Below are 16,609 nucleotides of genomic sequence, written 5' to 3'. Positions count from 1 at the left end.
AAAATTTGGATCATTAGTTTAAGGTTTCAAAATGCGCACTGCTCGTTAGAAAGTATTGTACTTAAAATACTTGTGTCAATTCATGAGTATTATGTCGCTATCAATCAAATGTTCTTTTCCCGTTATTATATTACTGAGCTAACCTTTGAACAGCAATCGAAAGCTAATCCCAGATTAATTCCATTTTCAATTGAATTCTGCTCCTTTTGGAAATAGAAATTTGTCCCAAATATGTGAAGCAAATTAAACGTGTGTGAACCCTCAAACTATGCTACATTCTCCAGCCTCCGACCCTCCTCTCAAGACTTTCCAAGAAAGAGCCAAAAAGTAATGCATGCTGCCCGATGAATTTTAACAATAATCTGATCTCCTAAAAGTGAAGTGCATGCAAAGAATGTAATGAACACAAATCTTCTGGTCCCCAGAACATGATCTTGATTGTCAATGATAAAAGTGTATTTCTCACAGAATTTTATGACATCTTTGAAAATGACCCTCGTAGGTTTTGCTATAATCATATGAACATCAAGATCACAAACGCTTTCCACTTTGCCTGTATATAATAATCAATAAAAGGGCCTTTTGAAGTCAAAAGTCTGATGCAATCTTCTCAATGGAATGAATTCATCATACTTACATAGTTGCACAGTGGAGCATATAATGGAAGGATTTTTCTAACGTGGCCGCTGATGGTTTACCATGAGAATGTAAACAGTCATGCACTACTGAATTTTGGTACTTTGCAAAATTGGTTTCAATTTTTTCAATATGTTAACACTCAAACCCCTCTTAATGATTGTCCTAGATTACCTGTTAGCCAAACCCATATATTGAAATTCAATTTGAATATCTCACGCATTTTGATTCATTTATCAAAGTTCTTTAGGAAAAAAAAAAGGTTTTACGTGGTCAGCATATTTGATTTTAAAAAACTTCATTTGTAAAGATTTTTTGAAAATTAAAAAAAAAACTGTTGGAGAAAAAATTTTACGCCAAAAAGAAAATCCAAACAAAAGGCGTTATAAAGGTTATCTAATTCGAGAGGGGCAGAGGACATCTGCATTATTCGGAGGGGCTGATCTTTTTTGTGGACGGTGCTTTCAGCAAATTTATCAACTTAAAGGTTGTTTGTCATCATTTCACAACTATTTCCTTCACTTTAGTTATTCTAAGAGATGAACAGAAGTCAACCACCCAGGCAACATGATCTTTCGCTTGCTTTTCCTAGGACTATCCTCTTAATTTTAGTTGACAACTCATGCATCTTTCGCTTGCATTTTGGATAGTAGACCTCCCGCTTTGGTAGGATATCAAATTTTTTCAAATAATATTTCGTTTGTATTATAAACACATTTTCTAACTCATTTTTTTTATATCCTTAACCACCGTTTTATCTTGCATATATCACATCACAAAAAGTGTTACAGTAATTATTCCAAATACTAATATTTCAAATAATACTATATGAAATCATTGAAGAGGACTTTTTTTCTTTGCTTGATGATGGCTGATGAATTGGAGAATTGCCAATGATGAAAATTGAAAGAATCGTGGGTTCTAGTTCTTGGTCCTATGAAAATGAAGAATGCCGAGGAGGAGGAGGGAGAGGGGAAAAGAGGGGAGCAGAGGAGGGAGGGGACAGCAGTAGGTAATGGAAGGTGGCAGGAGGTAGTGGTGGTGGAGGAGAAGGCTGGTAGGGGTGGAGGGGGAAGGAGAAAAAAATGATAATTTTAAAAAATTTAAAAAAACCCTAAAATTTTTGAAAAATAGACCATGATATTAGAATGAAGGAAAGAAAAAGTCAAACCAATAAAATCAAGGGAAGAAAATTGAAATGAAAGGAAAAAATATTAAAAAAGAAAAAAATATACATCATTTGCAGTCAATATACTAGTTACTGGTCAAATTCTTCATCCATTTAAAACATGAAGAGGTTATGTAGATATTTCGAAATCATAAAGTGGGCGGTTGATTTCCGGCGAAATCATGAGAAGTTTTCTATATTTAATTCTAAGATATATTTAAATTATTGGTGAATTATAAAACGAAGTTTCTTTTAAGTAATCAAAACAATTAAAGTGATATGGGTAGATTTTAAATCCTTCATCAAATTCTCAATTAGAACGAAGCCTTTAATTCTTTGCAAAAGTCGTTTGACATCAATTATTTGTCTTTTGTTTTTCCGAAAGTATTATGATTGGTAATTTCTTTATTAATCCATATCCATAACTATTGCTCCACAATCCAGTCCAGGCTTCTCCGCTCCTTCTCTTCAAATGGATTCTCAAGTAATTTCTTACTCTTTCGGGCTTTATAAATGTCTGCTCAATAGTGGGTTGGGCTCATTTCTAAACTTTGGAGTCATGTATTCGGGCTTAAAATTGACATTGTAACACAAGTCCATTTTCTTTTCCTTTCAAGCCCACTCCAGAATCAACTTTCTTTATTTATTTATTTTTTTAATCACCCACATCTAAGGATGGCAACGGGAGCCGGTGACCGCACGGGCACCCGCTCCGCGGGGGACTAATGGAGAGGGGGTTGGGGCGGGGGCGGGGGGAATTTTTCCCCCCGCTTAGAAACGGCACTCCCCCGCCCCTCGCCACCCACTTTAAAAAAATAAATATATGTATATAATTATATATATAATATATAATTTAATTAGTTACAAACTTATGATAATGATATTATTAGTTATATGTATTATATAATGTATATTAGTATATGTAATATAATTGATATTATCAATTATACTAATAATTATATATGTGTACTAATACAAATTATTAATTGTTATACTAAATTTACTAATACATATACTAAATTCCTAATTATTACTTAATACAATAATATATTTTTTTCTTAAAAAAAGCACAAGCACAATAATGAATTAGTGATTGTATTTGTGCCAAAAGTGAAAACTTGACTACTTTAGTTGTATTTATTTCATTATGTTGGATTATATTCAAATAATTTTTGTTTGATTGTTTTTATAAGTTTCAATTGTGAAATTACAATGAATAATAATTTGGTGATGTGTTGATATTTTAGTACTTGATTGCTAAAATTTAACTATAATAAAATTATATAACAAATTTTTATTAGCTCTGCGGGGGAAATGGGGCGAAGCGGGGACAGGGCGGGAGGAGCGGGGGACAGGGGAAGAGGCGGGGGCAGGTGGAAATTTGTGGGCTCCCCCGTCCCCCGCCCCGTTGCCATCCCTCCCCACATCCTTCTTCTTCCCGCCGACTGCTGCTGGTGCGGGACGAATTCTAAGAGTCCTCTACAGATTTGGCCTAGTGGTTCCAGACTAGACTTTCATGGCATGTAATTAAGTTTTTATCTGACCTCCTAATTTTCTTCAATATTTTGTGTTAATAGTAATTAAATTCTTAATAAGAATATTAAACTTCTTCTGCCATCACTAATTTTTATTTATATATAGCTTCTAAATTCATACTCTTTTGATACCCAAATAGAAATTGTACGATAGCCAACACTCTAGTAGACAATATAAAAGTAAAAATTCATTACTTTTAAAAAATTAATGTTTTAAGATTTTCTACAATTTCTTAGTAATGTTGTGCTATGAATTACATATATTTTAGTTTAGAAGACCATGACCCTTTTATTATAAGTCTCTCAGTAAAGCTATATATTCTCAGTTAACCTAATGTACTTCATATAGTTTTTTTTTTAAAGTATAAATGAATGAGTTCTGATCCGGTACCTCTTACTCACATTTCTTGCTCCAATCCATCCTTTTTCACTTTGTACATATGCATTTATTCTCATTTATTATCCCCATAAAATTAGCATCTGAATCCTACCTTTGTAACTCTTCAATGTGCACCAGCAACACAAATCCATAAATGCTTGCTTACTTTATGTCTTTACAAAGCATTCTCTTTCACTTCTCGCCAACAACTTCTTATTGAAGTTGAGCTAGTAACTACAACCTTCTTACCTTTTTTTCTTGTTATGGACACATGTTCAATGTAATTAGTTCCAAAGAAAATAGTAACATTGTACTGAATAAGTTTCCACAATTCATTCCAGTCGACATCCTATCCATTAATGCTTCGGTATACGGTCATAACACGCATTAATTGTTCAGATTCCTAGAAATGGTGTCTTTGCCACTTTGGTCAATGGTCATACCTTATCTATACTCAACGTAGTCAAAGAAACCGTTCAACATTGAAGAATTTTAAGGTACAATGTCAAGAAAGACCAATTAAACTTCCTTGCACGTTCTCATTGGGAAGAATAGGTACCATCATTAAACTCCATGTGAAGTTTAAGATGTAGGATTACATAAATTAATGAAAGCCGACAAACATTTTGTTATTATTTTCAAAAATGATGTGAAAAAAAATAATTGTCAAAGAAACCATTCAACATTGAAGAATTTCAAGGTACTATGTCATGAAAGACCAATTGAACTTCCTTGAACGTTCTCATTGAGAAGGATTGGTACAATCTTTAAAATCCATGTGAAGTTTAAGATGTAGGATTACACAAGTTAATAAAGACCGACAAACATTCTGTTCTTATTTGCGAAAATGATGTGAACGAAAAACTTGTGTGACACAAGTAGTTAAACTGCTAATGTCAAAGATATTGTTGTACTGCAAAATCTGCAACGTTGAAACTTTGAAATTGGTTGCTGAATATGGAATCTAGAACTGCTTTCACACAAAGTTTTCCAAGGTATCATGAGAGCCATCGGCAGCTTTAGGTAGGTGGAATGTTAAAAACATATACTATAAAAAAAATGCAGTTAATTTAAGCTATTATGATCAATTTATATTGCCAAATTGATATTGATACATATATGTTTACCAAATGGGCTCTTCAATTTAAACAGAGTAATCCCATTAGAGACTTTTGGAGGTTAATGGACTAAAACTTCTTAAATTAATTTCTTGCGTTGGAGAATTTGGATCATGAAATGGAAAATTTATTGCCTTGTTCGGAAACATTTTGCATTAGAATCCTTTGGTTTCCAAGTGATTTGAATAGTTTCCCTGAAATGTTGCACAGACACGTAACTCTTGTTATGTTAGGTTTCTATGTTCATAGAGTTCATGTGGGATATTTATAATGTAGATATGTCTCTTATATAGCTTAGAGCATTACTTATATAACAAAAAATGCAAAATTGTGTAGTTTTATATGGTACTTAATTTTTTTTCCACACAACATTATGTTTTTTTTTTAAGTGTAAGCGAAAGGACTCGAATCCGAAACTTCTTGCTTACACTCTCTCCCCCGTACCACCCAACCTAACCCTCCCCCTCACAACATTGTGTTGTTTAAAAGAATCTATAGATATATTTCAATATACATACTCAAAAAGCACCTAATGCTATAATTAACCAAGAGACTAATATCTTAACACCTTGACACTAGTCAAAAAGTTGGATCAGCACTAATATGAAATATAATGGTATTAGATTAATGTCGGAATATACTGAATTGGTCAATTGAGACTCACTAATGGTATAACTATCCAAGCAAGAATTTTGACTCAATAAAAGTTTTGATTCTTCTTCCTATTATACTACTCTGTGTACTGCGTGCAGCGTCCAAAGTGCTCATGTTTGCTGGCTTCATCTGTCCAATTAAAAGGGATCTGCAATTGTCGGTTTCCTTTACACCATACAATCTATGTAAATACCAAGACAACATAGATGGACATTATGATACTCCCTCCGTCCCATTTTGATAGTCCTGTTTTCCTTTTTCGTCTGTCCCAAATTGAAGTTCACTTTTCAATTGAAGAATGTAGTTGTATTTTAATTTTCCTAAAATGCCCTTATTCAATGTAAGTTGTTGTTACTATAAACTTACCCCATTTAATGAGAGTTGATTCTTTTTTTACCATCAATTCAAGTTCTCATAAAGTTGTACTCTATTTAATGTGAGGGTATTTTAGAAAAATAGCAATCTAAATTTACTTTTCCAACAAAGTTAACTACTTTTTCTTAAACTGTGTGAAAAAAGAAATGGGACTATCAAAGTGGGACGGAGGGAGTAATAAATATAAATTCCAAAATAATAGTTGAAAAACAGACAAATGCTGTCATTTAATTCTGACATTATGTCTCACAATTAATTTCATGCATTCAATTTGAAATCAACATCATCTGAATAATTAAAGCTTTTTATGCAATTTCTCTTGTATAATTGCCAAGACAACCGACCCAATATAAGATATATTTGCACGACGTTGCCTTTAGAGGAAAATTGTCAAACGGGGAGCAATTCTAGTGGAGCCCTTATGCTGGTTTTTAAGCTGGCAAGACAACGTTAGCAAAAGAAAATAATTTTATGTACAACAACAATTTGAGTTTATACATACCCCTCACCATAGCATTATTTAACTCAAAAAACGAAATGGTTTTGTGGTAGTAAAAAAGTTTAATATCCCTTTTCTTATCTGCAGACTCGAGATTAGAAGAATGGTTAGAACAATAAGCATCCATCTCTATATAATCATCAAAGATTATTCAAGATAATTATATATTTATAAAATATCGTTTCAATTCAGCCTATTTCATTAGATTCCGGAGCCCTTGTCATTCATGTATCTTTGAATATCTATATAATCATCAAAGATTATTCAAGATAACTATATATTTATAAAATATCATTTCAATTGAGCCTATTTCATTAGATTCCGAAGCCCTTGTCATGCATGTATGTTCTTGATGAGATGATTTCTTTTTAGTATCTCTTTGATTTGTCACCTCCTTTCCTTTTTCTGCTGTAAATGATTTCTTCCTTCAAATTTTAATTTTTGGTTGGTTAGCAATCAATACAAATGTAATCCATTGGTAGTGGGAGGCACTAATAAAATAGTTCTGCACTCATAACCATACATCAAGTAGATGAAGATTCATGTGTCAATGATATTTAACTAATTGCCTTTATAGTTATATTGATTCGATCAACTGGGCGGGAAGGATTGGCCTGTTAATCTGCATTTAACTTTCCATGCAATTCTTTAATTGTTGTATTGTAGGCTAATGAACAGGGTACGCATGTTTCGTGGTCACTGCATAGCCTATGAGTGAAGGTGAACGTGGAAGCTAGTAATTGCACTATTGGATGAAAAATATGTACTATTACAAATTGACAATTCACAATATTTGGTTAAGAAAAGACACAATACAAAATTCTATGACCATCAATTCTACAATTTTTTCATTTGGGATAAACCAGGGAGTATGCCTTATTTCTCAATTACAATCATTCAAGGCCGAGTCCCAACTACAACATGAAACAATATTGGAAAACAAATTAAATATGAACATGCTCTATCCAGTTTAGAGAAATTAGTGGTTATTATAACATGAAATGTCCGAGATTAAAGGATTTTCTAAATTAACAACCATTATAACTCACTAATTTTGATCTTTTTCCTGAATGATTAGAGTTTGAACTAGTATGACCTCTTACTTTCTTTAACGCTTTTTTGCTTTATTTAGTTACGTTGAGCGATAACCACTGAATATTGCTCACTTTTTGTCACCAACAGTGACTCTTGGTTCTTGAAACCTGCTATGTCAAAGAAAGACTACTAAATTGGCAGTCTCTTTTTACTTAGAGATAATGAGACGTCTTAAGTCCAAAATGGTCCTTCAACGCAAGTTAGATACAGATTCTTCATTAATTAACTGCTCCTTTGCTTTTCACCTCCTACCACCATATCCCAAATGATAAATATAAACACACACACACACACATACATATACGCACAATGGACGCACACATATTAACACACATTTAGGGTGTAAAATTTTTACCAGCTGATATTTTCAGTACATATTTTTCACCATTTACACACACACACACTCCATCCTTCCCAAATTATAGTCCATCTTCCAATTCAAGAGGATAGACAACTTTTAATTTCTCTAAAATGGATTTATTTAATATACTTCATTATTTGTAAATATAGTTTACCTTATTTAATACAGTCAACTTTTTTGCTAATAATTGCTTTGATATATGTTTTGAATGGTGCAATATACCATCAATATTGTTGCTATAAATAATGTAAAGATATAGTGATTAGTGATACTCCTAGTATTAATATAAGGATTTTTTTTTTGGAAAATATTAGACTAGATTTATTTTTTCAATAAAATAAGCTATTTTTTCTTAAATTGTGTAAAAAAAAAAAAATCAAGGCTATCAAATTGGGATGGAGGGAGTATATATTTGCAAATGAAGGTTTTTTCCACCAACAAGGAGAGGAGAAAAAAAAAACTATAACGTGTTGATTTTTCAATTTCCAAAGCAAGACTTGGTGAGGAAGTAATAAATTAGATTCTCTATTTTCGGTGCCTTATCTTCCACTTGCGTGGTTGGACTATTTTACTTTGATTTCAACTAATAGCCAACCCTTGACTAAGCTTAGATTTTCAACTACCTCTTTTTGATGTGATTTCCTTTCTTAAATTCCGCGTGGGGATTTCATCAACGCTAGAATCTTTTCTAAGAAACTAGGAGTAGACATTTAGACTGTTGAAATCAAACCTTTCTGTTTTCCAACTCAATTACATCTTGAATCGAATAAGAAGCCGAAGCCATCAACATTGGGACAACATTCTTGAAGCATCTCCCAAATAAACCTAATGTTGGGTCCTGCTCTTTTGGCCCTTGGCCATGCAACTATATGTTAAAGCTTTGGATTATGACCATACTTTACAAAAAGCAAACCGACATTTAGAGATGGAGAAAAAGTCTTGGAAACGCGTTTGTTTCTTACTTAACCTTTTTACTTTCTGCACTTTTTACTTTGGCAAATCAAAATCAAATAGGAATCAAATGCTCTGTTTGGATTGTAAATTATTTGAGATATTTTTACTGTAGCACTTTTTGTGATGTAATGCATGTGAGATAAAAAGGTAATTGGAAAGATAAAAATGTGTGTTGAAAATTGTAATGATGAGATAAACAAATAAATTTTGGTAAATAATTCTCAATCCAAACAAACAGAAATTAGTAGAAAAACCAAAAACAGAAGGTCAAGTAATCAACAGCAAAAGCCTGCCAAGAGCAGTGGTATGTTTTTGCCACTAAATTAAACAAAAAATTCCAGCAATAGAGAATTGACCATTTGCTAAACGTCTCCTGAAAATTTACATTCATATCTTGCACAGTAAAGATGAGCTGGTATCATGCTATAATTCACACCGATTGTTTATTCTATCTGTCAAATTGTGTGGTATTGGTATCTGAAATACCAAAGTTAAATAACAATGAAAGAATAAGATCCATATAGTGTAAAGTATCAAATGAACATATTCGCCAACTAGTCCCTCTGGCCTATACACTTCCATGTGTACAATCCTAACCTACAAGCTGCAGAAGCTTCTAAATATGCAAAACTATAAGCCCCCGAAAAAACCCAAAATCGTAAAAGGGGTTAGAGCAAGAAGAAGAAAACTGGGATTTAATGAACCAAAACTATGGCACATGAGATCATCCCTAGTGGCCGACTCCTGGGCTCGGTACTGACCGGAGAATCCTATCGATGGCGGCAAGGTGGCGGGCGACTAACTTCTCATCCACGGTCACTGAATGACCCTTTTTGCTTGGAGTAGAAGCTGGCACCTTCCCCTTGGGTAGGGAGGTCAGATATAGCCTTGCATCTAACGGATGCTGTGGAGGAGCCATATTCTTGTCAAGCTCTTGCACTTCTAACATCTTTCTGCCGCACGAGCATGACACAAAATTCAAAAGTGCCACCAGAAACACGAACATGATTATTCTTGAGCTGGCCATTTAAGCTTTCCTTTTTGAAAGTGGTTTTGATGAAATACTGTAGATAGCAAGGAAGAACAATGAAGAGATAAATAAATCTTGTGAACTTTGGTTTTGGAGAGAGAGAGAGAGCTATGAAGAGAGTTTCAAAGGGTGGTGTAGCAGTATATATAGAGAGAGGGATGTAACAAAAGAGTAGACTATTAGAGCATAAAGGGAGAAAAAATTTAATAATGGACCGCGTGACGGCTAGGAAGAGATGAGAGAGGCTTGGGGATCAAGTTCGTTGGGCTAAGTCAATTATAGAGTTTGTCTTGGAATTGAAAATTGAAGAAAAATAAGGATGTGTGAAAGTGAGTGATTGGTGATAGTGGGACTGTTCAAAATAGGTGTATGAACGCCGCGTGGACGTAAATTAGGTGGAAATATGAATTCATGATAATAAACCTAAGCCGCCGGCCGGATTTAGTTAGGAAATCTTGATTTCATGCGTGCAAATTTGTACAAGAAAATGCATGCATCGTCAAAAGAATGAGATAGATGAGACCTCAGACCAGCGACTGCCTGCCCTGTTAGCCGCTTGGCTTGGGCTCCACTACTTTCCTAGTTTGATGGAGAACTGAAAATTTCCACCTTTTGTGCAGTGCACCACAGCTGGGCAATTACAAGGTGCAACTAGTATAAGTTCTAAGGGATTCTATTATTGTGTATTGAGTTGAAATGTGTTGATGACAAATTTGGAATTCAAGGGTGTCATGGTGCTCTTAAAATTAGAGGGACAGAGGTAATTAATAGTTATGGTAGTGGGGTGTTATGAAGATAGTCTAAAAGGAAACTTTTGATTAGTGTTTGATTTGTTATGGTAGTGGGGTGTTAGGGACACTCATTAAGAAGTTTTCTAAGTGTTAATATTTGGAAATGTAAATATTAATTAAGGAGTTAACAATAAAAGAGGCAATAAAAGGGAGAGCACTTTTTGTTATTATTTTTAAGTTATGCACAAGATCAAGGAAATGAGAACACTTTTTGAATTGAACAAGTTTTTATCCATAAATTCAAATCAGTTTGCTTTGAACAAACAAGAACAGGCCATAGATATGCCCTTTATGAGGCATTACTGTCTATGATATGGCATTGTCAAATTTAATTTGCAAGCCACTTGAAAGCCATGTCATGTCAAGGATGCACAAATTGGCCGACCGCAAAGAAAACAAAAAGGGAAACCAAAATGAGAAAGAGATCAATAGGAGGCCACACATAAGCTGCACCAGAAAAGTTCTTCATAGGAAATAATGTAGGGTCCTAAATCATATGGTCCTAGCTCAGATATTAATGTAGAACAAAGACCCTCATGAGACACCAATAAATCAATTTAACAATTGAGATAGTGGAGAACTAGTAATTTGGGACGCTAGCTTCATCATTTCTAACTTTTTGATCTTTATATTCCTTCAAAAAAATTAGAAAAATTAAGTAATTTTACTGATTGCAATGAAAATTGTAAAAAAGATTCCAAGAAAAAAAGTTCCGTGAGAGTTCTCATAACCCTTTACAACTAAACCAACTACTAAACGATTTGATTTCCTTAATATCGATCACTTCTCGCTCTAGAGAATATAATAGTCCAACTAAAGAAACCTTGTGTTTGGACGGGAGATTATTTGCTCAAATATATTTGCTTATATCACCATTACAATTTTCAATACATCTTTTTATCTTCTCAATTATCTTTTTATCTCACATACATCACATCATAAAAAAGTGCTACAGTCAAAATATCTCAAATAATTTACAATCCAGTGCCATCCAATAATACAAGTTGATATTTCCACTATTCTTTGACTGGCCAGCAAAATTAGCCACCTAGTTTATTCTGTAGCCCTTGTGCTTACATTTCCACGCCTAGAGTATAATGTCAAACAAGTCATACTGTGCCAAATGTACGAAGAACAGAAAATTTTCGTTCCTTTTCACCCAAATTGAAGTTGCTGTATTTTAGCTTCTGCATCTTTGTCCCTAAGATTGGTAGGTTGGGATGTAGAGAAAATATTGGTCAAGAAACATTCAGAATTTCAACTTCACGTGGCTATGTCCAATTCTAGCTGTCCATCTCTTGGGCAGTACAACATGTTCACACAAACACACGATCGGCCAATTTTGTTTTGGGGTTTGGAAAATTACTCACAATTTTTGACTTTAGATGTTCAAAAAGTCCAGATTTTGGCCGTTCGTTTCTGAATTTTGCACGCTAAGCTACAACGCACGTGTCGGTGAGAACTTGACGCGAGAATTTTCTCTTTTTGTCAATAGAAAAGGCCATTTTTACATACTACTGTAATATGGATGGAGGTTAATTAATTAATTGTAGATTCAACGCTTTGGCATTAACCAACAAAAAAAAGAGAAAAACCCGTTAATATTAGTATTCATTGAAGCCCATTACCATGACCATGCCAATTGTCTGTCAACTCACTACAGTGTTAATTACTAATTATCCCCACAATTTAAGGAATAAACTTGAAAAAAAACTAAAGTAGTCTTCTCTTATAGCTAGTACCCTAAAATTAGATTGGGTATTTTAAAGATTTTCTTTTTTGGGGAATTTTTCCCAAATTTGTTCTTCAACTACCTTGTTAACTCAAATAAACTCTTACTGGGAAAAAAAAATGCTACAGTACTTTTCTTCTTCTTTTTTCCCCCTTTTCACAACTCAAATTTGTTAGATTTCCTTCATCTTTTTTCTTCTGGCTCTGAAGTAGAATGTCGATTAACCTTGTCCATCTATATATATACACACACACACCCACTTCGAATATCAAATTCCATTAAGCATCTTTGTATCATATCCCGGGAGATTCAATTGAGCGTCAGATAATAAGAATTCAAAAAATAAAATAAATTTGAAGAATCATTTCTAGTGCATGCTCAAATAAATAATTACAGCACCTTTCATCCTCACACGTGTATCTGTCTGAGAATGTAAAGCTGTATTTTGACATAGCCGGTTTAGAGAACAAGAACAAGCAGTAGTGGACATTGTAACACGAATTAATCCTCCGTCATTTAACTGAGATTTGCAAGACCATGATGCATAACTATTATAAAAAGCAATCAGTCTTATTCACCCTTTAGTTTAATTTGGATAAATCCCATAAAACAAATGAATTTTTTTAGACTGATCAAATGACAACCGACCGTGCAATGGGCTAAAACATGCAGTAGTATTCTAAGACCTAAATCTCTTGGATTTTTCTGATTAGCCTTCGTTAAATTTATACATCAAACAAGACATCAGAAACAAACGTTTTTGTCCCCGTCGTCCATCATAGAAAAAACTAATCTTGATGATGAATTTAATCCCAAAGCCCTTTCCTTATTGCTGGGTGTTAGCATGCACACCTTAAAATGGTGCCGTTACCGGCTCAGTGTTTTTGGCACTGGCCATAATACAAAGGAACAAACACTAGCCTCCTCGCAGGAGATATTCAACGTTATGCAGCATATAAGGATGGGGAGGAACAATAATCTTTGTCCATATGCCTGCGTTCTGATTTGTACTTTTCTAATTGCATCGGATTTATCGTAAATTTTTATTTACTGTGTTAGTGTGGTAGATTTTTTATACTAACAACTAACAAATGCAGATATATGATACCTATGCAAAAGTGAATTTCAAATTTGGAATTAAAGTATATGACGTGTATCTACACCTGTTCTCTGTGTGTATATATGTTTGTATGTATGCATGCTACAACAACCTGAGGTAGTGAAATTGGAAATGTAAATTCGTATATCATATAGCATTGTTATTGTAGTTGATATATTTTGGCGTGGCTTATTTGGCAAAAACTCTAAATAGCTTTCCGACGACTTTCACGTTTAGGTGCTTTGGCCCTTGAACTCTCAAGGATGGGCTGTTAACTTTAACCATTTAGATTCAAAATAAAATCAAATGGGCACACATTGGATAGAGCAGAGAATTACACTTATAGAGGGTGCAGAAATAGACAGGACCAAAAGTGTACATTTTTTATAATGCAAGGGCTAAAATGAAATTCCCGATAGCAATATAATTTGATTTGAAGTCCAAGAATACTTTTAAAAAAAAAACAAAAAACAAAAAAGAACGAAAGTTGGACGGATATCTAACTCACTTGCTCCGCCTAATTTTATGTCCCCTCAAGTCCTGCATGTCTTAAATGTTCCTTTCAAATTGATTTTGATTAGTTTGGAGGATATCCTTGTCATGTAAATAAGGACAGAGCATGGTACGCTTATGGCCATAATATAATTAACTGCACTTAACACTCCTCACTTGTCGCAATTATTGAATTCCAAATTGGAAATAATTTATAATTTCGCCAATACAACAACATAAGCAATTAAGTTAATCTGTCTAAATCAAACAATGTATCTATTACAAATTGGTACAATTGAAATCCTTAGATAAAATTTCAATTGAAAAATATAATAAATTTTTAATTTCTTTAAAAATATCCTTATTTAATATACCTTTTCCATTTAAAAATTTTTTTAAAAAAATCAGTTGGCAAATTAGTATTATTATTCTTGGCCATTGATTCTTTGCTCCATTATTTTTCTCTTTGGGTGCAGAGAATCAAGAAGCCTGCGAGGACAGACATGCGATGTTTTTGTAAGTAACGGATGATGCATAAGTGATCGGATGACTCAGTTTCTAAACACTTGGATCAAATCATCGATTAACTCTTATCCCAACATCTCTACTCCCTTTCTTTAACTTATAATCACAGATGTAACTCAATTGTGGGGTTCTTTATTAGCATAAAAAAAATAACTTGATCTTGATGTTTAATCACCCAAAGTGAAGAAGCCAATATATCAGCATCAATTCTCAACTGATCAAACAATTTGAAAGTCCAAAAGGTACCGCAAAAAATATAGATCACAATAAAATATGAAAAGATCAAAAAGTTGATCTTTGTCATTTGCGAACCATTTAGCTAGGTTCCCTAATGAAAACTAATATAACCAAAAACATTACTCTCTGCTGTTTAATAACAATAAGCATGGAGTATTACATCAATAATGAAACAATCATCGAATCAATAAAGCACGTCCGAGGGTCATCATGAAATGGCTTTTTTAAGGCCTCATGCATGCATCAAGATGATTCTGAAGAGCTTATCTAATTATCTATTCAAGTTAATTAAACAAGTATTTGACAAAACAACAAAGAATTTTATATTCGTTGACTCTAGGCTGAATCTGCATAATTGAGAAAAAATTAACCACCTAATCTTTATTGAAGTACTTTTAGTCATTAGAAGGTCAAGTTAATTATACCATTCTAATCTGGAAAACTCAATTATTGTGTAAGCACCATCAGTATGCAGATCTTCGTTAATTAGTCGGTAAAGTCAATGCATCTTCCAATTCTTAAACCTGCGTTAGCCTTTTAAAATACTCGTTTAGATGAATTCAACAAGCATTAGACGACAGCTCCACAAGCTCTGGATAAACTTGTTCACATATCCTATTAGTATGCCCAATGCCCAAAATGACGAGAATATAAAACTTTCATTGTAATTGCATACCGAATTGAACATAAAAATCAAATCCAATTCTTTTGTGCAAACTTTCTTTTAGTCCCTACTTTTGCTATCAATTAGGAAATTATGTTGAATTATGAATTAGATACTAGAAATCAATTAACTGATTCATCATTAAAAAAATATCGTAGTTGCAACACCTTTAGACAATGCATGTTATGCCTAGCATAAACCGCCGCTTTCAATTGCTGCGAATTCTGTCTTTTATTAGCAAAAGTCAACACCAACTCTCAAATAAAACCTTATTATAGGAGAATATGCCTCTGATTTCAAAAGATAACCAAAGACAATAATGACACTGGCCATGTTGATCTTCAATGAAAGTTCATATGGGTATATACATATAATAATATTTTTGTCTCTCATATTCCCAAGACCCTTGCATTTGTAGATTCTTGAAGTGGCTTTCTCCCGTGGGTCAATCATTTTGACTAATAACTAATTAAATTCAAATAAATTTTTGGTACAGGTTTGCATATGCAATTATTTTTGCAAATCACTGCTGAAGAAGCTTCATGTTGTGCCCCAGATGAACTTTTTGTTTTAGCAAGTGTATAAATTATTTGGACCAATAGTTGCTTCATCTGATCCAGATATGTCATGGAACAGGGTTAAATGTCTCATTAGTAAATCACTTGCTGTTTTATTTCCAACATTTTGTGCAAGAAAAATAACCAACTGTTGATATGATATGCTAATCCTGAATGAAATTTGCTATTATTATGTCATGATTTTTGGCAATTGATAGAGCGAGGAAAACGTGGGCTCAATAATCTCATGATCCCTACAAGTCTCATGCTCTTTGATGAACTTGCACAAACCAAAAAACAGGGGTGGAGTGGTCGACATTATTGACTTATGATGCTTGTTGCTTGGTGGACAAAACTTTCCTGCATGAGCTCACAAATATGTACACATATATGTCAAACGTAAAAGGGTTCACTATTTGTGTCCTAAAATGGCTAAATTGTCGGCATGAATGAGTCTTTCAAAGTTGATGTTGCTAGAAAAAATTGGTACACTTGTCCCAGAAATCATTCACCATGTCTTCAGCATATATTGCTGCCCTCACGACAGAAAGTACCCATCACTCGTGCTTGGTTAAAGCCCTTCATGTATATTTGTCACTTGATTCTGATGGCAACATTTCATCTGCATTGGACGTAGTTGCTGCAACTTTATATGCATATCTTTCAAGGGGTGGAGTTGTTTTTGTTTCTTTTTTGAGCGTTGATAGA

The sequence above is a fragment of the Coffea eugenioides genome, chromosome 2 (assembly GCF_003713205.1).
Source record: "Coffea eugenioides isolate CCC68of chromosome 2, Ceug_1.0, whole genome shotgun sequence".
NCBI lineage: Eukaryota > Viridiplantae > Streptophyta > Magnoliopsida > Gentianales > Rubiaceae > Coffea > Coffea eugenioides.
Note: the sequence above shows the minus strand (reverse complement) of the source record.